Source organism: Podarcis raffonei, chromosome 6 (assembly GCF_027172205.1).
Source record: "Podarcis raffonei isolate rPodRaf1 chromosome 6, rPodRaf1.pri, whole genome shotgun sequence".
NCBI lineage: Eukaryota > Metazoa > Chordata > Lepidosauria > Squamata > Lacertidae > Podarcis > Podarcis raffonei.
This window is the reverse complement of record NC_070607.1, coordinates 12,516,859-12,542,070: the sequence shown is the minus strand read 5'-3', so window position 1 is coordinate 12,542,070 and position 25,212 is coordinate 12,516,859.

Below are 25,212 nucleotides of genomic sequence, written 5' to 3'. Positions count from 1 at the left end.
CTTCGAGGGCTGATTTCATTTCCTATGATAAAAAGCCTTCTTTTTCCACAGCCAAACCTTTCAGGGGAGAATTTGCAACAGCTTGGCACCATTTTTGAGTGAATTGGAGAATTTCAGATTTTTGCTGAAATTGTGACCCCGGGGCTTAGAAACTTTTTTTTCACACGTTAAGTTGTCGAGGGCTGATTTCATGTCCTATGATAAAGAATATTCTGTTTCTACCGCCAAACCTTTCAGGGGAGAATTTGCAACATTTTGGCACCATTTTTGAGAGAATTGGAGACTTTCAGATTTTTGCTGAAATTGTGACCCCGGGGCTTAGAAAAACTTTTTTTCACAGATTTTGTCTTCGAGGGCTGATTTCATTTCCTATGATAAAAAGGCTTCTGTTTCCACCGCCAAACCTTTCAGGGGGAATTTGCAACAGCTTGGCACCATTTTTGAGTGAATTGGAGAATTTCAGATTTTTGCTGAAATTGTGACCCCGGGGCTTAGAATTTTTTTTTTCACAGGTTTTGTCTTCGAGGGCTGATTTCATTTCCTATGATAAACAATCTTCTGTTTCCACCGCCAAACCTTTCAGGGGAGAATTTGCAACAGTTTGGCACCATTTTTGAGAGCATTGGAGACTTTTAGATTTTTGCTGAAATTGTGACCCCGGGGCTTAGAAATTTTTTTTTTCACAGGTTTTGTCTTCGAGGGCTGATTTCATTTCCTATGATAAAAATCTTTCTGTTTCCACCGCCAAACCTTTCAGGGGAGAATTTGCAACAGCTTGGCACCATTTTTGAGTGAATTGGAGAATTTCAGATTTATGCTGAAATTGTGACCCCGGGGCTTAGAATTTTTTTTTTCACACGTTAAGTTGTCGAGGGCTGATTTCATGTCCTATGATAAACAATCTTCTGTTTCCACCGCCAAACCTTTCAGGGGAGAATTTGCAACAGTTTGGCACCATTTTTGAGAGAATTGGAGACTTTCAGATTTTTGCTGAAATTGTGACCCCGGGGCTTAGAAAAAAATTTTTTCACAGATTTTGTCTTCGAGGGCTGATTTCATTTCCTATGATAAAAAGGCTTCTGTTTCCACCGCCAAACCTTTCAGGGGGAATTTGCAACAGTTTGGCACAATTTTTGAGTGAATTGGAGAATTTCAGATTTTTGCTGAAATTGTGACCCCGGGGCTTAGAATTTTTTTTTTCACAGGTTTTGTCTTCGAGGGCTGATTTCATTTCCTATGATAAACAATCTTCTGTTTCCACCGCCAAACCTTTCAGGGGAGAATTTGCAACAGTTTGGCACCATTTTTGAGAGAATTGGAGACTTTTAGATTTTTGCTGAAATTGTGACCCCGGGGCTTAGAAAAATTTTTTTTCACAGATTTTGTCTTCGAGGGCTGATTTCATTTCCTATGATAAAAAGGCTTCTGTTTCCACCGCCAAACCTTTCAGGGGGAATTTGCAACAGCTTGGCACCATTTTTGAGTGAATTGGAGAATTTCAGATTTTTGCTGAAATTGTGACCCCGGGGCTTAGAAACTTTTTTTTCACACGTTAAGTTGTCGAGGGCTGATTTCATTTCCTATGATAAACAATCTTCTGTTTCCACCGCCAAACCTTTCAGGGGAGAATTTGCAACAGCTTGGCACCATTTTTGAGTGAATTGGAGAATTTCAGATTTTTGCTGAAATTGTGACCCCGGGGCTTAGAATTTTTTTTTCCACAGGTTTTGTCTTCGAGGGCTAATTTCATTTGCTATGATAAAAAGGCTTCTGTTTCCACCGCCAAACCTTTCAGGGGGAATTTTCAACAGCTTGGCACCATTTTTGAGTGAATTGGAGAATTTCAGATTTTCGTTGAAATTGTGACCCTGGGGCTTAGAAAATTTTTTTTACACAGGTTTTGTCTTCGAGGGCTGATTTCATTTCCTACGATAAAAGGGCTTCTGTTTCCACCGCCAAACCTTTCAGGGGAGAATTTGCAATAGGTTGGCACCATTTTTGAGTGAATTGGAGAATTTCAGATATTTGCTGAAATTGTGACCCCGGGGCTTAGATTTTTTTTTTTCATAGCTTATGTCTTCGAGGGCTGATTTCATTTCCTATGATAAAAAGCTTTCTGTTTCCACCGCCAAACCTTTCAGGGGAGAATTTGCAACAGTTTGGCACCATTTTTGAGTGTATTGGAGAATTTCATATTTTTGCTGAAATTGTGACCCCGGGGCTTAGAAATTTTTTTTTACACAGGTTTTGTCTTCGAGGGCTGATTTCATTTCCTATGATAAAAAGGCTTCTGTTTCCACCGCCAAACCTTTCAGGGGAGAATTTGCAACAGCTTGGCACCAGTTTAGAGTGAATTGGAGAATTTCAGATTTTTGCTGAAATTGTGACCCCGGGGCTTAGAAAATTATTTTTTCACAGGTTATGTCTTCGAGGGCTGATTTCTTGGCCTATGACAAAAAGCCTTCAGTTTCCACCGCCAAACCTTTCAGGGGAGAATTTCCAACAGTTTGGCCCCATTTTTGAGTGAATTGGAGAATTTCAGATTTTTGCTGAAATTGTGACCACGGGGCTTAGAAACCTTTTTTTCACACGTTAAGTTGTCGAGGGCTGATTTCATTTCCTATGATAAACAATCTTCTGTTTCCACCGCCAAACCTTTCAGGGGAGAATTTGCAACAGTTTGGCACCATTTTTGAGTGAATTGGAGACTTTCAGATTTTTGCTGAAATTGTGACCCTGGGGCTTAGAAAAATTTTTTTTCACAGATTTTGTCTTCGAGGGCTGATTTCATTTCCTATGATAAAAAGGCTTCTGTTTCCACCGCCAAACCTTTCAGGGGGAATTTGCAACAGTTTGGCACCATTTTTTAGTGAATTGGAGAATTTCAGATTTTTGCTGAAATTGTGACCCCGGGGCTTAGAATTTTTTTTTTTCATAGCTTATGTCTTCGAGGGCTGATTTCATTTCCTATGATAAAAAGCCTTCTTTTTCCACAGCTAAACCTTTCAGGGGAGAATTTGCAACAGCTTGGCACCATTTTTGAGTGAATTGGAGAATTTCAGATTTTTGCTGAAATTGTGACCCCGGGGCTTAGAAATTTTTTTTTAAACAGGTTTTGTCTTCGAGGGCTGATTTCATTTGCTATGATAAAAAGGCTTCTGTTTCCACCGCCAAACCTTTCAGGGTAGAATTTGTAACATTTAGGCACCATTTTTGAGTGAATTGGAGAATTTCAGATTTTTGCTGAAATTGTGACCCCGGGGCTTAGAAATTTTTTTTTCACACGTTAAGTTGTCGAGGGCTGATTTCATTTCCTATGATAAACAATCTTCTGTTTCCACCGCCAAACCTTTCAGGGGAGAATTTTCAACAGTTTGGCACCATTTTTGAGTGAATTGGAGAATTTCAGATTTTTGCTGAAATTGTGACCCCGGGGCTTAGAATTTTTTTTTTTTCATAGCTTATGTCTTCGAGGGCTGATTTCATTTCCTATGATAAAAAGCCTTCTGTTTGCACAGCCAAACCTTTCAGGGGAGAATTTGCAACAGCTTGGCACCATTTTTGAGAGAATTGGAGACTTTCAGATTTTTGCTGAAATTGTGACCCCGGGGCTTAGAAAAAAATTTTTTCACAGATTTTGTCTTCGAAGGCTGATTTCATTTCCTATGATAAAAAGGCTTCTGTTTCCACCGCCAAACCTTTCAGGGGGAATTTGCAACAGCTTGGCACCATTTTTGAGTGAATTGGAGAATTTCAGATTTTTCCTGAAATTGTGACCCCGGGGGTTAGAAAATTTTTTTTCCACAGGTTTTGTTTTCGACGGCTGATTTCATTTCCTATGATAAAAAGGCTTCTGTTTCCACCGCCAAACCTTTCAGGGGAGAATTTGCAACGGTTTGTCACCATTTTTGAGAGGATTGGAGAATTTCAGATGTTCGTTGAAATTGTGACCCCGGGGCTTAGAAAATTTTTTTTACACAGGTTTTGTCTTCGAGGGCTGATTTCATTTCCTACGATAAAAGGGCTTCTGTTTCCACCGCCAAACCTTTCAGGGGAGAATTTGCAACAGTTTGGCACCATTTTTGAGAGGATTGGAGAATTTCAGATTTTTGCTGAAATTGTGACCCCGGGGCTTAGAAACTTTTTTTTCACACGTTAAGTTGTCGAGGGCTGATTTCATGTCCTATGATAAACAATCTTCTGTTTCCACCGCCAAACCTTTCAGGGGAGAATTTGCAACAGTTTGGCACCATTTTTGAGAGAATTGGAGACTTTCAGATTTTTGCTGAAATTGTGACCCCGGGGCTTAGAAAAAATTTTTTTCACAGATTTTGTCTTCGAGGGCTGATTTCATTTCCTATGATAAAAAGGCTTCTGTTTCCACCGCCAAACCTTTCAGGGGGAATTTGCAACAGTTTTGCACAATTTTTGAGTGAATTGGAGAATTTCAGATTTTTGCTGAAATTGTGACCCCGGGGCTTAGAATTTTTTTTTTCACAGGTTTTGTCTTCGAGGGCTGATTTCATTTCCTATGATAAACAATCTTCTGTTTCCACCGCCAAACCTTTCAGGGGAGAATTTGCAACAGTTTGGCACCATTTTTGACAGAATTGGAGACTTTTAGATTTTTGCTGAAATTGTGACACCGGGGCTTAGAAATTTTTTTTTTCACAGATTTTGTCTTCGAGGGCTGATTTCATTTCCTATGATAAAAAGGCTTCTGTTTCCACAGCCAAACCTTTCAGGGGAGAATTTGCAACAGCTTGGCACCATTTTTGAGTGAATTGGAGAATTTCAGATTTTTGCTGAAATTGTGACCACGGGGCTTAGAAACTTTTTTTTCACACGTTAAGTTGTCGAGGGCTGATTTCATTTCCTATGATAAACAATCTTCTGTTTCCACCGCCAAACCTTTCAGGGGAGAATTTGCAACAGTTTGGCACCATTTTTGAGAGAATTGGAGAATTTCAGATTTTTGCTGAAATTGTGACCCCGGGGCTTAGAATTTTTTTTTTCACAGGTTTTGTTTTCGAGGGCTGATTTCATTTGCTATGATAAAAAGGCTTCTGTTTCCACCGCCAAACCTTTCAGGGGAGAATTTGTAACAGTTAGGCACCATTTTTGAGAGAGTTGGAGAATTTCAGATTTTTGCTGAAATTGTGACCCCGGGGCTTAGAATTTTTTTTTTTCAGAGGTTTTGTCTTCGAGGGCTGATTTCATTTCCTATGATAAAAAGCTTTCTGTTTCCACCGCCAAACCTTTCAGGGGAGAATTTGCAACAGTTTGGCACCATTTTTGAGTGTATTGGAGAATTTCAGATTTTTCCTGAAATTGTGACCCCGGGGCTTAGAAATTTTTTTTTACACAGGTTTTGTCTTCGAGGTCTGATTTCATTTCCTATGATAAAAATGCTTCTGTTTCCACCGCCAAAACTTCCAGGGGAGAATTTGCAACAGTTTGGCACCAGTTTTGAGTGAATTGGAGAATTTCAGATTTTTGCAGAAATTGTGACCCCGGGGCTTAGAAAATTATTTTTTCACAGGTTTTGTCTTCGAGGGCTGATTTCTTGGCCTATGACAAAAAGCCTTCAGTTTCCACCGCCAAACCTTACAGGGGAGAATTTGCAACAGTTTGGCCCCATTTTTGAGTGAATTGGAGAATTTCAGATTTTTGCTGAAATTGTGACCACGGGGCTTAGAAAATTTTTTTTCACACGTTAAGTTGTCGAGGGCTGATTTCATTTCCTATGATAAACAATCTTCTGTTTCCACCGCCAAACCTTTCAGGGGAGAATTTGCAACAGCTTGGCACCATTTTTGAGTGAATTGGAGAATTTCAGATTTTTGCTGAAATTGTGACCCCGGGGCTTAGAATTTTTTTTTCCACAGGTTTTGTCTTCGAGGGCTAATTTCATTTGCTATGATAAAAAGGCTTCTGTTTCCACGGCCAAACCTTTCAGAGGAGAATTTGTAACAGCTCGGCACCATTTTTGAGAGAGTTGGAGAATTTCAGATTTTTGCTGAAATTGTGACCCCGGGGCTTAGAAATTTTTTCCCCCACAGGTTTTGTCTTCGAGGGCTGATTTCTTGGCCTATGACAAAAAGCCTTCTGTTTCCACCACCCAACCTTTCAGGGGAGAATTTGCAAAAGTTTGGCACCATTTTTGAGTGAATTGGAGAATTTCAGATTTTTGCTGAAATTGTGACCCCGGGGCTGAGAAATTTTTTTTTTCACACGTTAAGTTGTCGAGGGCTGATTTCAGTTCCTATGATAAACAGTCTTCTGTTTCTACCGCAAAACCTTTCAGGGGAGAATTTGCAACAGTTTGGCACCATTTTTGAGTGAATAGGAGAATTTCAGATTTTTGCTGAAATTGTGACCCCGGGGCTGAGAAAATTTTTTTTTCACAGATTTTGTCTTCGAGGGCTGATTTCATTTCCTATGATAAAAAGGCTTCTTTTTCCACCGCCAAACCTTTCAGGGGAGAATTTGCAATAGGTTGGCACCATTTTTGAGTGAATTGGAGAATTTCAGATTTTTGCTGAAATTGTGACCCTGGGGCTTAGAAAATTTTTTTTTACACAGGTTCTGTCTTCGATGGCTGATTTCATTTGCTATGATAAAAAGGCTTCTGTTTCCACCGCCAAACCATTCAGGGGAGAATTTGCAACAGCTTGGCACCATTTTTGAGTGAATTGGAGAATTTCAGATTTTTGCTGAAATTGTGACCCCGGGGCTTAGAAATTTTTCCCCCCACAGGTTTTGTCTTCGAGGGCTGATTTCTTGGCCTATGACAAAAAGCCTTCTGTTTCCACCACCAAACCTTTCAGGGGAGAATTTGCAACAGTTTGGCACCATTTTTGAGTGAATTGGAGAATTTCAAATTTTTGCTGAAATTGTGACCCCGGGGCTTAGAAATTTTTTTTCCACACGTTAAGTTGTCGAGGGCTGATTTCAGTTCCTATGATAAACAGTCTTCTGTTTCCACCGCCAAACCTTTCAGGGGAGAATTTGCAACAGCTTGGCACCATTTTTGAGAGAGTTGGAGAATTTCAGATTTTTGCTGAAATTGTGACCCCGGGGCTTAAAAAAATTTTTCCCCACAGGTTTTGTCTTTGCGGGCTGATTTCATTTCCTATGATAAAAAGCCTTCTGTTTCCACAGCCAAACGTTTCAGGGGAGAATTTGCAACAGTTTGGCACCATTTTTGAGTGTTTTGGAGAATTCCAGATTTTTGCAGAAATTGTGACCCCCGGGCTTAGAAAAAAATTTTCCACGGCTTTTGTCTTCGAGGGCTGATTTCATTTCCTATGATAAAAAGGCTTCTTTTTCCACCGCCAAACCTTTCAGGGGAGAATTTGCAACAGCTTGGCACCATTTTTGAGTGAATTGGAGAATTTCAGATTTTTGCAGAAATTGTGACCCCGGGGGTTAGAAAATTTTTTTTCCACAGGTTTTGTTTTCGAGGGCTGATTTCATTTCCTATGATAAAAAGGCTTCTGTTTCCACCGCCAAACCTTTCAGGGGAGAATTTGCAACGGTTTGTCACCATTTTTGAGAGGATTGGAGAATTTCAGATTTTCGTTGAAATTGTGACCCCGGGGCTTAGAAAATTTTTTTTACACAGGTTTTGTCTTCGAGGGCTGATTTCATTTCCTACGATAAAAGGGCTTCTGTTTCCACCGCCAAACCTTTCAGGGGAGAATTTGCAACAGTTTGGCACCATTTTTGAGAGGATTGGAGAATTTCAGATTTTTGCTGAAATTGTGACCCCGGGGCTTAGAAACTTTTTTTTCACACGTTAAGTTGTCGAGGGCTGATTTCATGTCCTATGATAAACAATCTTCTGTTTCCACCGCCAAACCTTTCAGGGGAGAATTTGCAACAGTTTGGCACCATTTTTGAGAGAATTGGAGACTTTCAGATTTTTGCTGAAATTGTGACCCCGGGGCTTAGAATTTTTTTTTTCACAGGTTTTGTCTTCGAGGGCTGATTTCATTTCCTATGATAAACAATCTTCTGTTTCCACCGCCAAACCTTTCAGGGGAGAATTTGCAACAGTTTGGCACCATTTTTGACAGAATTGGAGACTTTTAGATTTTTGCTGAAATTGTGACACCGGGGCTTAGAAATTTTTTTTTTCACAGATTTTGTCTTCGAGGGCTGATTTCATTTCCTATGATAAAAAGGCTTCTGTTTCCACAGCCAAACCTTTCAGGGGAGAATTTGCAACAGCTTGGCACCATTTTTGAGTGAATTGGAGAATTTCAGATTTTTGCTGAAATTGTGACCACGGGGCTTAGAAACTTTTTTTTCACACGTTAAGTTGTCGAGGGCTGATTTCATTTCCTATGATAAACAATCTTCTGTTTCCACCGCCAAACCTTTCAGGGGAGAATTTGCAACAGTTTGGCACCATTTTTGAGAGAATTGGAGAATTTCAGATTTTTGCTGAAATTGTGACCCCGGGGCTTAGAATTTTTTTTTTCACAGGTTTTGTTTTCGAGGGCTGATTTCATTTGCTATGATAAAAAGGCTTCTGTTTCCACCGCCAAACCTTTCAGGGGAGAATTTGTAACAGTTAGGCACCATTTTTGAGAGAGTTGGAGAATTTCAGATTTTTGCTGAAATTGTGACCCCGGGGCTTAGAATTTTTTTTTTTCAGAGGTTTTGTCTTCGAGGGCTGATTTCATTTCCTATGATAAAAAGCTTTCTGTTTCCACCGCCAAACCTTTCAGGGGAGAATTTGCAACAGTTTGGCACCATTTTTGAGTGTATTGGAGAATTTCAGATTTTTCCTGAAATTGTGACCCCGGGGCTTAGAAATTTTTTTTTACACAGGTTTTGTCTTCGAGGTCTGATTTCATTTCCTATGATAAAAAGGCTTCTGTTTCCACCGCCAAAACTTCCAGGGGAGAATTTGCAACAGTTTGGCACCAGTTTTGAGTGAATTGGAGAATGTCATATTTTTGCAGAAATTGTGACCCCGGGGCTTAGAAAATTATTTTTTCACAGGTTTTGTCTTCGAGGGCTGATTTCTTGGCCTATGAAAAAAAGCCTTCAGTTTCCACCGCCAAACCTTACAGGGGAGAATTTGCAACAGTTTGGCCCCATTTTTGAGTGAATTGGAGAATTTCAGATTTTTGCTGAAATTGTGACCACGGGGCTTAGAAACTTTTTTTTCACACGTTAAGTTGTCGAGGGCTGATTTCATTTCCTATGATAAACAATCTTCTGTTTCCACCGCCAAACCTTTCAGGGGAGAATTTGCAACAGCTTGGCACCATTTTTGAGTGAATTGGAGAATTTCAGATTTTTGCTGAAATTGTGACCCCGGGGCTTAGAATTTTTTTTCCCACAGGTTTTGTCTTCGAGGGCTAATTTCATTTGCTATGATAAAAAGGCTTCTGTTTCCACCGCCAAACCTTTCAGAGGAGAATTTGTAACAGCTCGGCACCATTTTTGAGAGAGTTGGAGAATTTCAGATTTTTGCTGAAATTGTGACCCCGGGGCTTAGAAATTTTTTCCCCCACAGGTTTTGTCTTCGAGGGCTGATTTCTTGGCCTATGACAAAAAGCCTTCTGTTTCCACCACCCAACCTTTCAGGGGAGAATTTGCAAAAGTTTGGCACCATTTTTGAGTGAATTGGAGAATTTCAGATTTTTGCTGAAATTGTGACCCCGGGGCTGAGAAATTTTTTTTTTCACACGTTAAGTTGTCGAGGGCTGATTTCAGTTCCTATGATAAACAGTCTTCTGTTTCTACCGCAAAACCTTTCAGGGGAGAATTTGCAACAGTTTGGCACCATTTTTGAGTGAATAGGAGAATTTCAGATTTTTGCTGAAATTGTGACCCCGGGGCTGAGAAAATTTTTTTTTCACAGATTTTGTCTTCGAGGGCTGATTTCATTTCCTATGATAAAAAGGCTTCTTTTTCCACCGCCAAACCTTTTAGGGGAGAATTTGCAATAGGTTGGCACCATTTTTGAGTGAATTGGAGAATTTCAGATTTTTGCTGAAATTGTGACCCTGGGGCTTAGAAAATTTTTTTTTACACAGGTTCTGTCTTCGAGGGCTGATTTCATTTGCTATGATAAAAAGGCTTCTGTTTCCACCGCCAAACCATTCAGGGGAGAATTTGCAACAGCTTGGCACCATTTTTGAGTGAATTGGAGAATTTCAGATTTTTGCTGAAATTGTGACCCCGGGGCTTAGAAATTTTTCCCCCCACAGGTTTTGTCTTCGAGGGCTGATTTCTTGGCCTATGACAAAAAGCCTTCTGTTTCCACCACCAAACCTTTCAGGGGAGAATTTGCAACAGTTTGGCACCATTTTTGAGTGAATTGGAGAATTTCAGATTTTTGCTGAAATTGTGACCCCGGGGCTTAGAAATTTTTTTTCCACACGTTAAGTTGTCGAGGGCTGATTTCAGTTCCTATGATAAACAGTCTTCTGTTTCCACAGCCAAACGTTTCAGGGGAGAATTTGCAACAGTTTGGCACCATTTTTGAGTGTTTTGGAGAATTCCAGATTTTTGCAGAAATTGTGACCCCCGGGCTTAGAAAAAAATTTTCCACGGCTTTTGTCTTCGAGGGCTGATTTCATTTCCTATGATAAAAAGGCTTCTTTTTCCACCGCCAAACCTTTCAGGGGAGAATTTGCAACAGCTTGGCACCATTTTTGAGTGAATTGGAGAATTTCAGATTTTTGCAGAAATTGTGACCCCGGGGGCTTAGAAATTTTTTTTTTCCACAGGTTTTGTCTTCGAGGGCTGATTTCATTTGCTATGATAAAAGGCTTCTTTTTCCACCGCCAAACCTTTCACGGGAGAATTTGTAACAGCTTGGCACCATTTTTGAGTGAATTGGAGAATTTCAGATTTTTGCTGAAATTGTGACCCCGGGGCTTAGAAAATTTCTTTTACACAGGTTTTGTCTTCGAGGGCTGATTTCATTTGCTATGATAAAAAGGCTTCTGTTTCCACCGCCAAACCTTTCAGAGGACAATTTGGAATAGTTTGGCACCATTTTTGAGAGAGTTGGAGAATTTCAGATTTTTGCTGAAATTGTGACCCCGGGGCTTAGAAAATTTTTTCCCCACAGGTTTTGTCTTCAAGGGCTGATTTCATTTCCTATGATAAAAAGCTTTCTGTTTCCACCGCGAAACCTTTCAGAAGAGAATTTGCAACAGCTTGGCACCAGTTTTGAGTGAATTGGAGAATTCCAGATTTTTGCTGAAATTGTGAACCCGGGGCTTAGAAAATTATTTTTTCACAGGTTATGTCTTCGAGGGCTGATTTCTTGGCCTATGACAAAAAGCCTTCTGTTTCCACCACCAAACCTTTCAGGGGAGAATTTGCAACAGTTTGGCACCATTTTTGAGAGAGTTGGAGAATTTCAGATTTTTGCTGAAATTGTGACCCTGGGGCTTAAAAATTTTTTTCCCCACAGGTTTTGTCTTCGAGGGCTGATTTCATTTCCTATGATAAAAAGGCTTCTGTTTCCACAGCCAAACGTTTCAGGGGAGAATTTGCAACAGTTTGGCACCAGTTTTGAGTGAATTGGAGAATTTCAGATTTTTGTTGAAATTGTGACCCCGGGGCTTAGAAAATTATTTTTTCACAGGTTATATCTTCGAGGGCTGATTTCTTGGCCTATGACAAAAAGCCTTCTGTTTCCACCACCCAACCTTTCAGGGGAGAATTTGCAAAAGTTTGGCACCATTTTTGAGTGAATTGGAGAATTTCAGATTTTTGCTGAAATTGTGACCCTGGGGCTTAGAAAAATTTTTATTACACAGGTTTTGTCTTCGAGGGCTGATTTCATTTGCTATGATAAAAAGGCTTCTGTTTCCACTGCCAAACCTTTCAGGGGAGAATTTGCAACAGTTTGGCACCATTTTTGAGAGAGTTGGAGAATTTCAGATTTTTGCTGAAATTGTGACCCCGGGGCTTAGAAATTTTTTTCCCACACGTTAAGTTGTCGAGGGCTGATTTTAGTTAATATGATAAACAGTCTTCTGTTTCCACCGCCAAACCTTTCAGAGGAGAATTTGCAACAGTTTGGCACCATTTTTGAGAGAGTTGGAGAATTTCAGATTTTTGCTGAAATTGTGACCCCGGGGCTTAGAAAAAATTTTTTACACAGGTTTTGTCTTCGAGGGCATATTTCATTTGCTATCATAAAAAGGCTTCTGTTTCCACGGCCAAACCTTTCAGAGGAGAATTTGTAACAGCTCGGCACCATTTTTGAGAGAGTTGGAGAATTTCAGATTTTTGCTGAAATTGTGACCCCGGGGCTTAGAAAAAAATTTTCCACGGGTTTTGTCTTCGAGGGCTGATTTCATTTTCTATTATAAAAAGGCTTCTTTTTCCACCGCCAAACCTTTCAGGGGAGAATTTGCAACAGTTTGTCACCATTTTTGAGAGAATTGGAGAATTTCAGATTTTTGAGAAATTGTGACCCCGGGGCTTAGAAAATTTTTTCTACACAGGTTTTGTCTTCGAGGGCTGATTTCATTTGCTATGATAAAAAGGCTTCTGTTTGCACCGCCAAACCTTTCAGTGGAGAATATGTAACAGCTCGGCACCATTTTTGAGAGAGTTGGAGAATTTCAGATTTTTGCTGAAATTGTGACCCCGGGGCTTAGAAATTTTTTTTTTACACAGGTTTTGTCTTCGAGGGCTGATTTCATTTTCTATGATAAAAAGGCTTCTGTTTCCACCGCCAAACATTTCAGAGGAGAATTTGTAACAGCTCGGCACCATTTTTGAGAGAGTTGGAGAATTTCAGATTTTTGCTGAAATTGTGACCCCGGGGCTTAGAAATTTTTTCCCCCACAGGTTTTGTCTTCGAGGGCTGATTTCATTTGCTATGATAAACAGTCTTCTGTTTCCACCGCCAAACCTTTCAGGGGAGAATTTGCAACAGTTTGGCACCATTTTTGAGAGAGTTGGAGAATTTCAGATTTTTGCTGAAATTGTGACCCCGGGGCTTAGAAATTTTTTTTTACACAGGTTTTGTCTTCGAGGGCTGATTTCATTTGCTATGATAAAAAGGCTTCTGTTTCCACAGCCAAACGTTTCAGGGGAGAATTTGCAACAGTTTGGCACCAGTTTTGAGTGAATTGGAGAATTTCAGATTTTTGTTGAAATTGTGACCCCGGGGCTTAGAAAATTATTTTTTCACAGGTTATATCTTCGAGGGCTGATTTCTTGGCCTATGACAAAAAGCCTTCTGTTTCCACCACCCAACCTTTCAGGGGAGAATTTGCAAAAGTTTGGCACCATTTTTGAGTGAATTGGAGAATTTCAGATTTTTGCTGAAATTGTGACCCTGGGGCTTAGAAAAATTTTTATTACACAGGTTTTGTCTTCGAGGGCTGATTTCATTTGCTATGATAAAAAGGCTTCTGTTTCCACTGCCAAACCTTTCAGGGGAGAATTTGCAACAGTTTGGCACCATTTTTGAGAGAGTTGGAGAATTTCAGATTTTTGCTGAAATTGTGACCCCGGGGCTTAGAAATTTTTTTCCCACACGTTAAGTTGTCGAGGGCTGATTTTAGTTAATATGATAAACAGTCTTCTGTTTCCACCGCCAAACCTTTCAGAGGAGAATTTGCAACAGTTTGGCACCATTTTTGAGAGAGTTGGAGAATTTCAGATTTTTGCTGAAATTGTGACCCCGGGGCTTAGAAAAAATTTTTTACACAGGTTTTGTCTTCGAGGGCATATTTCATTTGCTATCATAAAAAGGCTTCTGTTTCCACGGCCAAACCTTTCAGAGGAGAATTTGTAACAGCTCGGCACCATTTTTGAGAGAGTTGGAGAATTTCAGATTTTTGCTGAAATTGTGACCCCGGGGCTTAGAAAAAAATTTTCCACGGGTTTTGTCTTCGAGGGCTGATTTCATTTTCTATTATAAAAAGGCTTCTTTTTCCACCGCCAAACCTTTCAGGGGAGAATTTGCAACAGTTTGTCACCATTTTTGAGTGAATTGGAGAATTTCAGATTTTTGCAGAAATTGTGACCCCGGGGCTTAGAAAATTATTTTTTCACAGGTTTTGTCTTCGAGGGCTGATTTCTTGGCCTATGACAAAAAGCCTTCAGTTTCCACCGCCAAACCTTACAGGGGAGAATTTGCAACAGTTTGGCCCCATTTTTGAGTGAATTGGAGAATTTCAGATTTTTGCTGAAATTGTGACCACGGGGCTTAGAAACTTTTTTTTCACACGTTAAGTTGTCGAGGGCTGATTTCATTTCCTATGATAAACAATCTTCTGTTTCCACCGCCAAACCTTTCAGGGGAGAATTTGCAACAGCTTGGCACCATTTTTGAGTGAATTGGAGAATTTCAGATTTTTGCTGAAATTGTGACCCCGGGGCTTAGAATTTTTTTTCCCACAGGTTTTGTCTTCGAGGGCTAATTTCATTTGCTATGATAAAAAGGCTTCTGTTTCCACCGCCAAACCTTTCAGAGGAGAATTTGTAACAGCTCGGCACCATTTTTGAGAGAGTTGGAGAATTTCAGATTTTTGCTGAAATTGTGACCCCGGGGCTTAGAAATTTTTTCCCCCACAGGTTTTGTCTTCGAGGGCTGATTTCTTGGCCTATGACAAAAAGCCTTCTGTTTCCACCACCCAACCTTTCAGGGGAGAATTTGCAAAAGTTTGGCACCATTTTTGAGTGAATTGGAGAATTTCAGATTTTTGCTGAAATTGTGACCCCGGGGCTGAGAAATTTTTTTTTTCACACGTTAAGTTGTCGAGGGCTGATTTCAGTTCCTATGATAAACAGTCTTCTGTTTCTACCGCAAAACCTTTCAGGGGAGAATTTGCAACAGTTTGGCACCATTTTTGAGTGAATAGGAGAATTTCAGATTTTTGCTGAAATTGTGACCCCGGGGCTGAGAAAATTTTTTTTTCACAGATTTTGTCTTCGAGGGCTGATTTCATTTCCTATGATAAAAAGGCTTCTTTTTCCACCGCCAAACCTTTCAGGGGAGAATTTGCAATAGGTTGGCACCATTTTTGAGTGAATTGGAGAATTTCAGATTTTTGCTGAAATTGTGACCCTGGGGCTTAGAAAATTTTTTTTTACACAGGTTCTGTCTTCGAGGGCTGATTTCATTTGCTATGATAAAAAGGCTTCTGTTTCCACCGCCAAACCATTCAGGGGAGAATTTGTAACAGCTTGGCACCATTTTTGAGTGAATTGGAGAATTTCAGATTTTTGCTGAAATTGTGACCCCGGGGCTTAGAAATTTTTCCCCCCACAGGTTTTGTCTTCGAGGGCTGATTTCTTGGCCTATGACAAAAAGCCTTCTGTTTCCACCACCAAACCTTTCAGGGGAGAATTTGCAACAGTTTGGCACCATTTTTGAGTGAATTGGAGAATTTCAGATTTTTGCTGAAATTGTGACCCCGGGGCTTAGAAATTTTTTTTCCACACGTTAAGTTGTCGAGGGCTGATTTCAGTTCCTATGATAAACAGTCTTCTGTTTCCACAGCCAAACGTTTCAGGGGAGAATTTGCAACAGTTTGGCACCATTTTTGAGTGTTTTGGAGAATTCCAGATTTTTGCAGAAATTGTGACCCCCGGGCTTAGAAAAAAATTTTCCACGGCTTTTGTCTTCGAGGGCTGATTTCATTTCCTATGATAAAAAGGCTTCTTTTTCCACCGCCAAACCTTTCAGGGGAGAATTTGCAACAGCTTGGCACCATTTTTGAGTGAATTGGAGAATTTCAGATTTTTGCAGAAATTGTGACCCCGGGGGCTTAGAAATTTTTTTTTTCCACAGGTTTTGTCTTCGAGGGCTGATTTCATTTGCTATGATAAAAGGCTTCTTTTTCCACCGCCAAACCTTTCACGGGAGAATTTGTAACAGCTTGGCACCATTTTTGAGTGAATTGGAGAATTTCAGATTTTTGCTGAAATTGTGACCCCGGGGCTTAGAAAATTTCTTTTACACAGGTTTTGTCTTCGAGGGCTGATTTCATTTGCTATGATAAAAAGGCTTCTGTTTCCACCGCCAAACCTTTCAGAGGACAATTTGGAATAGTTTGGCACCATTTTTGAGAGAGTTGGAGAATTTCAGATTTTTGCTGAAATTGTGACCCCGGGGCTTAGAAAATTTTTTCCCCACAGGTTTTGTCTTCAAGGGCTGATTTCATTTCCTATGATAAAAAGCTTTCTGTTTCCACCGCGAAACCTTTCAGAAGAGAATTTGCAACAGCTTGGCACCAGTTTTGAGTGAATTGGAGAATTTCAGATTTTTGCTGAAATTGTGACCCTGGGGCTTAGAAATTTTTTTTTACACAGGTTTTGTCTTCGAGGGCTGATTTCATTTGCTATGATAAAAAGGCTTCTGTTTCCACCGCCAAACCTTTCAGAGGAGAATTTGTAACAGCTCGGCACCATTTTTGAGAGAGTTGGAGAATTTCAGATTTTTGCTGAAATTGTGACCCTGGGGCTTAAAAATTTTTTTCCCCACAGGTTTTGTCTTCGAGGGCTGATTTCATTTCCTATGATAAAAAGGCTTCTGTTTCCACAGCCAAACGTTTCAGGGGAGAATTTGCAACAGTTTGGCACCAGTTTTGAGTGAATTGGAGAATTTCAGATTTTTGTTGAAATTGTGACCCCGGGGCTTAGAAAATTATTTTTTCACAGGTTATATCTTCGAGGGCTGATTTCTTGGCCTATGACAAAAAGCCTTCTGTTTCCACCACCCAACCTTTCAGGGGAGAATTTGCAAAAGTTTGGCACCATTTTTGAGTGAATTGGAGAATTTCAGATTTTTGCTGAAATTGTGACCCTGGGGCTTAGAAAAATTTTTATTACACAGGTTTTGTCTTCGAGGGCTGATTTCATTTGCTATGATAAAAAGGCTTCTGTTTCCACTGCCAAACCTTTCAGGGGAGAATTTGCAACAGTTTGGCACCATTTTTGAGAGAGTTGGAGAATTTCAGATTTTTGCTGAAATTGTGACCCCGGGGCTTAGAAATTTTTTTCCCACACGTTAAGTTGTCGAGGGCTGATTTTAGTTAATATGATAAACAGTCTTCTGTTTCCACCGCCAAACCTTTCAGAGGAGAATTTGCAACAGTTTGGCACCATTTTTGAGAGAGTTGGAGAATTTCAGATTTTTGCTGAAATTGTGACCCCGGGGCTTAGAAAAAATTTTTTACACAGGTTTTGTCTTCGAGGGCATATTTCATTTGCTATCATAAAAAGGCTTCTGTTTCCACGGCCAAACCTTTCAGAGGAGAATTTGTAACAGCTCGGCACCATTTTTGAGAGAGTTGGAGAATTTCAGATTTTTGCTGAAATTGTGACCCCGGGGCTTAGAAAAAAATTTTCCACGGGTTTTGTCTTCGAGGGCTGATTTCATTTTCTATTATAAAAAGGCTTCTTTTTCCACCGCCAAACCTTTCAGGGGAGAATTTGCAACAGTTTGTCACCATTTTTGAGAGAATTGGAGAATTTCAGATTTTTGCAGAAATTGTGACCCCGGGGCTTAGAAAATTTTTTCTACACAGGTTTTGTCTTCGAGGGCTGATTTCATTTGCTATGATAAAAAGGCTTCTGTTTGCACCGCCAAACCTTTCAGTGGAGAATATGTAACAGCTCGGCACCATTTTTGAGAGAGTTGGAGAATTTCAGATTTTTGCTGAAATTGTGACCCCGGGGCTTAGAAATTTTTTTTTTACACAGGTTTTGTCTTCGAGGGCTGATTTCATTTTCTATGATAAAAAGGCTTCTGTTTCCACCGCCAAACATTTCAGAGGAGAATTTGTAACAGCTCGGCACCATTTTTGAGAGAGTTGGAGAATTTCAGATTTTTGCTGAAATTGTGACCCCGGGGCTTAGAAATTTTTTCCCCCACAGGTTTTGTCTTCGAGGGCTGATTTCATTTGCTATGATAAACAGTCTTCTGTTTCCACCGCCAAACCTTTCAGGGGAGAATTTGCAACAGTTTGGCACCATTTTTGAGAGAGTTGGAGAATTTCAGATTTTTGCTGAAATTGTGACCCCGGGGCTTAGAAATTTTTTTTTACACAGGTTTTGTCTTCGAGGGCTGATTTCATTTGCTATGATAAAAAGGCTTCTGTTTCCACCGCCAAACCTTTCAGAGGAGAATTTGTAACAGCTCGGCACCATTTTTGAGAGAGTTGGAGAATTTCAGATTTTTGCTGAAATTGTGACCCCGGGGCTTAGAAATTTTTTCCCCCACAGGTTTTGTCTTCGAGGGCTGATTTCATTTGCTATGATAAACAGTCTTCTGTTTCCACCGCCAAACCTTTCAGGGGAGAATTTGCAACAGTTTGGCACCATTTTTGAGAGAGTTGGAAAATTTCAGATTTTTGCTGAAATTGTTACCCCGGGGCTTAGAAATTTTTTCCCCCACAGGTTTTGTCTTTGAGGGCTGATTTCATTTCCTATGATAAAAAGGCTTCTTTTTCCACCGCCAAATCTTTCAGGGGAGAAATTGCAACAGTTTGGCACCATTTTTGAGTGAGTTGGAGAATTTCAGATTTTTGCTGAAATTGTGACCCCGGGGCTTAGAAATTTTTTTTCACAGGTTTTGTCTTCGAGGGCTGATTTCATTTCCTATGATAAAAAGGCTTCTGTTTCCACCGCCAAACCTTTCAGGGGAGAATTTGCAACAGCTTGGCACCATTTTTGAGTGAATTGGAGAATTTCAGATTTTTGCTGAAATTGTGACCCCGGGGCTTAGAATTTTTTTTCCCACAGGTTTTGTCTTCGAGGGCTAATTTCATTTGCTATGATAAAAAGGCTTCTGTTTCCACCGCCAAACCTTTCAGAGGAGAATTTGTAACAGCTCGGCACCATTTTTGAGAGAGTTGGAGAATTTCAGATTTTTGCTGAAATTGTGACCCCGGGGCTTAGAAATTTTTTCCCCCACAGGTTTTGTCTTCGAGGGCTGATTTCTTGGCCTATGACAAAAAGCCTTCTGTTTCCACCACCCAACCTTTCAGGGGAGAATTTGCAAAAGTTTGGCACCATTTTTGAGTGAATTGGAGAATTTCAGATTTTTGCTGAAATTGTGACCCCGGGGCTGAGAAATTTTTTTTTTCACACGTTAAGTTGTCGAGGGCTGATTTCAGTTCCTATGATAAACAGTCTTCTGTTTCTACCGCAAAACCTTTCAGGGGAGAATTTGCAACAGTTTGGCACCATTTTTGAGTGAATAGGAGAATTTCAGATTTTTGCTGAAATTGTGACCCCGGGGCTGAGAAAATTTTTTTTTCACAGATTTTGTCTTCGAGGGCTGATTTCATTTCCTATGATAAAAAGGCTTCTTTTTCCACCGCCAAACCTTTCAGGGGAGAATTTGCAATAGGTTGGCACCATTTTTGAGTGAATTGGAGAATTTCAGATTTTTGCTGAAATTGTGACCCTGGGGCTTAGAAAATTTTTTTTTACACAGGTTCTGTCTTCGAGGGCTGATTTCATTTGCTATGATAAAAAGGCTTCTGTTTCCACCGCCAAACCATTCAGGGGAGAATTTGCAACAGCTTGGCACCATTTTTGAGTGAATTGGAGAATTTCAGATTTTTGCTGAAATTGTGACCCCGGGGCTTAGAAATTTTTCCCCCCACAGGTTTTGTCTTCGAGGGCTGATTTCTTGGCCTATGACAAAAAGCCTTCTGTTTCCACCACCAAACCTTTCAGGGGAGAATTTGCAACAGTTTGGCACCATTTTTGAGTGAATTGGAGAATTTCAGATTTTTGCTTTAATTGTGACCCCGGGGCTTAGAAATTTTTTTTCCACACGTTAAGTTGTCGAGGGCTGATTTCAGTTCCTATGATAAACAGTCTTCTGTTTCCACAGCCAAACGTTTCAGGGGAGAATTTGCAACAGTTTGGCACCATTTTTGAGTGTTTTGGAGAATTCCAGATTTTTGCAGAAATTGTGACCCCCGGGCTTAGAAAAAAATTTTCCACGGCTTTTGTCTTCGAGGGCTGATTTCATTTCCTATGATAAAAAGGCTTCTTTTTCCACCGCCAAACCTTTCAGGGGAGAATTTGCAACAGCTTGGCACCATTTTTGAGTGAATTGGAGAATTTCAGATTTTTGCAGAAATTGTGACCCCGGGGGCTTAGAAATTTTTTTTTTCCACAGGTTTTGTCTTCGAGGGCTGATTTCATTTGCTATGATAAAAGGCTTCTTTTTCCACCGCCAAACCTTTCACGGGAGAATTTGTAACAGCTTGGCACCATTTTTGAGTGAATTGGAGAATTTCAGATTTTTGCTGAAATTGTGACCCCGGGGCTTAGAAAATTTCTTTTACACAGGTTTTGTCTTCGAGGGCTGATTTCATTTGCTATGATAAAAAGGCTTCTGTTTCCACCGCCAAACCTTTCAGAGGACAATTTGGAATAGTTTGGCACCATTTTTGAGAGAGTTGGAGAATTTCAGATTTTTGCTGAAATTGTGACCCCGGGGCTTAGAAAATTTTTTCCCCACAGGTTTTGTCTTCAAGGGCTGATTTCATTTCCTATGATAAAAAGCTTTCTGTTTCCACCGCGAAACCTTTCAGAAGAGAATTTGCAACAGCTTGGCACCAGTTTTGAGTGAATTGGAGAATTTCAGATTTTTGCTGAAATTGTGACCCCGGGGCTTAGAAATTTTTTTTTACACAGGTTTTGTCTTCGAGGGCTGATTTCATTTGCTATGATAAAAAGGCTTCTGTTTCCACCGCCAAACCTTTCAGGGGAGAATTTGCAATAGGTTGGCACCATTTTTGAGTGAATTGGAGAATTTCAGATTTTTGCTGAAATTGTGACCCCGGGGCTTAGAAATTTTTTTTCACAGGTTTTGTCTTCGAGGGCTGATTTCATTTCCTATGATAAAAAGGCTTCTGTTTCCACCGCCAAACCTTTCAGGGGAGAATTTGCAACAGCTTGGCACCATTTTTGAGTGAATTGGAGAATTTCAGATTTTTGCTGAAATTGTGACCCCGGGGCTTAGAATTTTTTTTCCCACAGGTTTTGTCTTCGAGGGCTAATTTCATTTGCTATGATAAAAAGGCTTCTGTTTCCACCGCCAAACCTTTCAGAGGAGAATTTGTAACAGCTCGGCACCATTTTTGAGAGAGTTGGAGAATTTCAGATTTTTGCTGAAATTGTGACCCCGGGGCTTAGAAATTTTTTCCCCCACAGGTTTTGTCTTCGAGGGCTGATTTCTTGGCCTATGACAAAAAGCCTTCTGTTTCCACCACCCAACCTTTCAGGGGAGAATTTGCAAAAGTTTGGCACCATTTTTGAGTGAATTGGAGAATTTCAGATTTTTGCTGAAATTGTGACCCCGGGGCTGAGAAATTTTTTTTTTCACACGTTAAGTTGTCGAGGGCTGATTTCAGTTCCTATGATAAACAGTCTTCTGTTTCTACCGCAAAACCTTTCAGGGGAGAATTTGCAACAGTTTGGCACCATTTTTGAGTGAATAGGAGAATTTCAGATTTTTGCTGAAATTGTGACCCCGGGGCTGAGAAAATTTTTTTTTCACAGATTTTGTCTTCGAGGGCTGATTTCATTTCCTATGATAAAAAGGCTTCTTTTTCCACCGCCAAACCTTTCAGGGGAGAATTTGCAATAGGTTGGCACCATTTTTGAGTGAATTGGAGAATTTCAGATTTTTGCTGAAATTGTGACCCTGGGGCTTAGAAAATTTTTTTTTACACAGGTTCTGTCTTCGAGGGCTGATTTCATTTGCTATGATAAAAAGGCTTCTGTTTCCACCGCCAAACCATTCAGGGGAGAATTTGCAACAGCTTGGCACCATTTTTGAGTGAATTGGAGAATTTCAGATTTTTGCTGAAATTGTGACCCCGGGGCTTAGAAATTTTTCCCCCCACAGGTTTTGTCTTCGAGGGCTGATTTCTTGGCCTATGACAAAAAGCCTTCTGTTTCCACCACCAAACCTTTCAGGGGAGAATTTGCAACAGTTTGGCACCATTTTTGAGTGAATTGGAGAATTTCAGATTTTTGCTGAAATTGTGACCCCGGGGCTTAGAAATTTTTTTTCCACACGTTAAGTTGTCGAGGGCTGATTTCAGTTCCTATGATAAACAGTCTTCTGTTTCCACAGCCAAACGTTTCAGGGGAGAATTTGCAACAGTTTGGCACCATTTTTGAGTGTTTTGGAGAATTCCAGATTTTTGCAGAAATTGTGACCCCCGGGCTTAGAAAAAAATTTTCCACGGCTTTTGTCTTCGAGGGCTGATTTCATTTCCTATGATAAAAAGGCTTCTTTTTCCACCGCCAAACCTTTCAGGGGAGAATTTGCAACAGCTTGGCACCATTTTTGAGTGAATTGGAGAATTTCAGATTTTTGCAGAAATTGTGACCCCGGGGGCTTAGAAATTTTTTTTTTCCACAGGTTTTGTCTTCGAGGGCTGATTTCATTTGCTATGATAAAAGGCTTCTTTTTCCACCGCCAAACCTTTCACGGGAGAATTTGTAACAGCTTGGCACCATTTTTGAGAGAATTGGAGAATTTCAGATTTTTGCTGAAATTGTGACCCCGGGGCTTAGAAAATTTCTTTTACACAGGTTTTGTCTTCGAGGGCTGATTTCATTTGCTATGATAAAAAGGCTTCTGTTTCCACCGCCAAACCTTTCAGAGGACAATTTGGAATAGTTTGGCACCATTTTTGAGAGAGTTGGAGAATTTCAGATTTTTGCTGAAATTGTGACCCCGGGGCTTAGAAAATTTTTTCCCCACAGGTTTTGTCTTCAAGGGCTGATTTCATTTCCTATGATAAAAAGCTTTCTGTTTCCACCGCGAAACCTTTCAGAAGAGAATTTGCAACAGCTTGGCACCAGTTTTGAGTGAATTGGAGAATTTCAGATTTTTGCTGAAATTGTGACCCCGGGGCTTAGAAATTTTTTTTTACACAGGTTTTGTCTTCGAGGGCTGATTTCATTTGCTATGATAAAAAGGCTTCTGTTTCCACCGCCAAACCTTTCAGAGGAGAATTTGTAACAGCTCGGCACCATTTTTGAGAGAGTTGGAGAATTTCAGATTTTTGCTGAAATTGTGACCCTGGGGCTTAAAAATTTTTTTCCCCACAGGTTTTGTCTTCGAGGGCTGATTTCATTTCCTATGATAAAAAGGCTTCTGTTTCCACAGCCAAACGTTTCAGGGGAGAATTTGCAACAGTTTGGCACCAGTTTTGAGTGAATTGGAGAATTTCAGATTTTTGTTGAAATTGTGACCCCGGGGCTTAGAAAATTATTTTTTCACAGGTTATATCTTCGAGGGCTGATTTCTTGGCCTATGACAAAAAGCCTTCTGTTTCCACCACCCAACCTTTCAGGGGAGAATTTGCAAAAGTTTGGCACCATTTTTGAGTGAATTGGAGAATTTCAGATTTTTGCTGAAATTGTGACCCTGGGGCTTAGAAAAATTTTTATTACACAGGTTTTGTCTTCGAGGGCTGATTTCATTTGCTATGATAAAAAGGCTTCTGTTTCCACTGCCAAACCTTTCAGGGGAGAATTTGCAACAGTTTGGCACCATTTTTGAGAGAGTTGGAGAATTTCAGATTTTTGCTGAAATTGTGACCCCGGGGCTTAGAAATTTTTTTCCCACACGTTAAGTTGTCGAGGGCTGATTTTAGTTAATATGATAAACAGTCTTCTGTTTCCACCGCCAAACCTTTCAGAGGAGAATTTGCAACAGTTTGGCACCATTTTTGAGAGAGTTGGAGAATTTCAGATTTTTGCTGAAATTGTGACCCCGGGGCTTAGAAAAAATTTTTTACACAGGTTTTGTCTTCGAGGGCATATTTCATTTGCTATCATAAAAAGGCTTCTGTTTCCACGGCCAAACCTTTCAGAGGAGAATTTGTAACAGCTCGGCACCATTTTTGAGAGAGTTGGAGAATTTCAGATTTTTGCTGAAATTGTGACCCCGGGGCTTAGAAAAAATTTTTCCACGGGTTTTGTCTTCGAGGGCTGATTTCATTTTCTATTATAAAAAGGCTTCTTTTTCCACCGCCAAACCTTTCAGGGGAGAATTTGCAACAGTTTGTCACCATTTTTGAGAGAATTGGAGAATTTCAGATTTTTGCAGAAATTGTGACCCCGGGGCTTAGAAAATTTTTTCTACACAGGTTTTGTCTTCGAGGGCTGATTTCATTTGCTATGATAAAAAGGCTTCTGTTTGCACCGCCAAACCTTTCAGTGGAGAATATGTAACAGCTCGGCACCATTTTTGAGAGAGTTGGAGAATTTCAGATTTTTGCTGAAATTGTGACCCCGGGGCTTAGAAATTTTTTTTTTACACAGGTTTTGTCTTCGAGGGCTGATTTCATTTTCTATGATAAAAAGGCTTCTGTTTCCACCGCCAAACATTTCAGAGGAGAATTTGTAACAGCTCGGCACCATTTTTGAGAGAGTTGGAGAATTTCAGATTTTTGCTGAAATTGTGACCCCGGGGCTTAGAAATTTTTTCCCCCACAGGTTTTGTCTTCGAGGGCTGATTTCATTTGCTATGATAAACAGTCTTCTGTTTCCACCGCCAAACCTTTCAGGGGAGAATTTGCAACAGTTTGGCACCATTTTTGAGAGAGTTGGAGAATTTCAGATTTTTGCTGAAATTGTGACCCCGGGGCTTAGAAATTTTTTTTTACACAGGTTTTGTCTTCGAGGGCTGATTTCATTTGCTATGATAAAAAGGCTTCTGTTTCCACCGCCAAACCTTTCAGAGGAGAATTTGTAACAGCTCGGCACCATTTTTGAGAGAGTTGGAGAATTTCAGATTTTTGCTGAAATTGTGACCCCGGGGCTTAGAAATTTTTTCCCCCACAGGTTTTGTCTTCGAGGGCTGATTTCATTTGCTATGATAAACAGTCTTCTGTTTCCACCGCCAAACCTTTCAGGGGAGAATTTGCAACAGTTTGGCACCATTTTTGAGAGAGTTGGAAAATTTCAGATTTTTGCTGAAATTGTTACCCCGGGGCTTAGAAATTTTTTCCCCCACAGGTTTTGTCTTTGAGGGCTGATTTCATTTCCTATGATAAAAAGGCTTCTTTTTCCACCGCCAAATCTTTCAGGGGAGAAATTGCAACAGTTTGGCACCATTTTTGAGTGAGTTGGAGAATTTCAGATTTTGGCTGAAATTGTGACCCCGGGGCTTAGAAATTTTTTTTCACAGGTTTTGTCTTCGAGGGCTGATTTCATTTC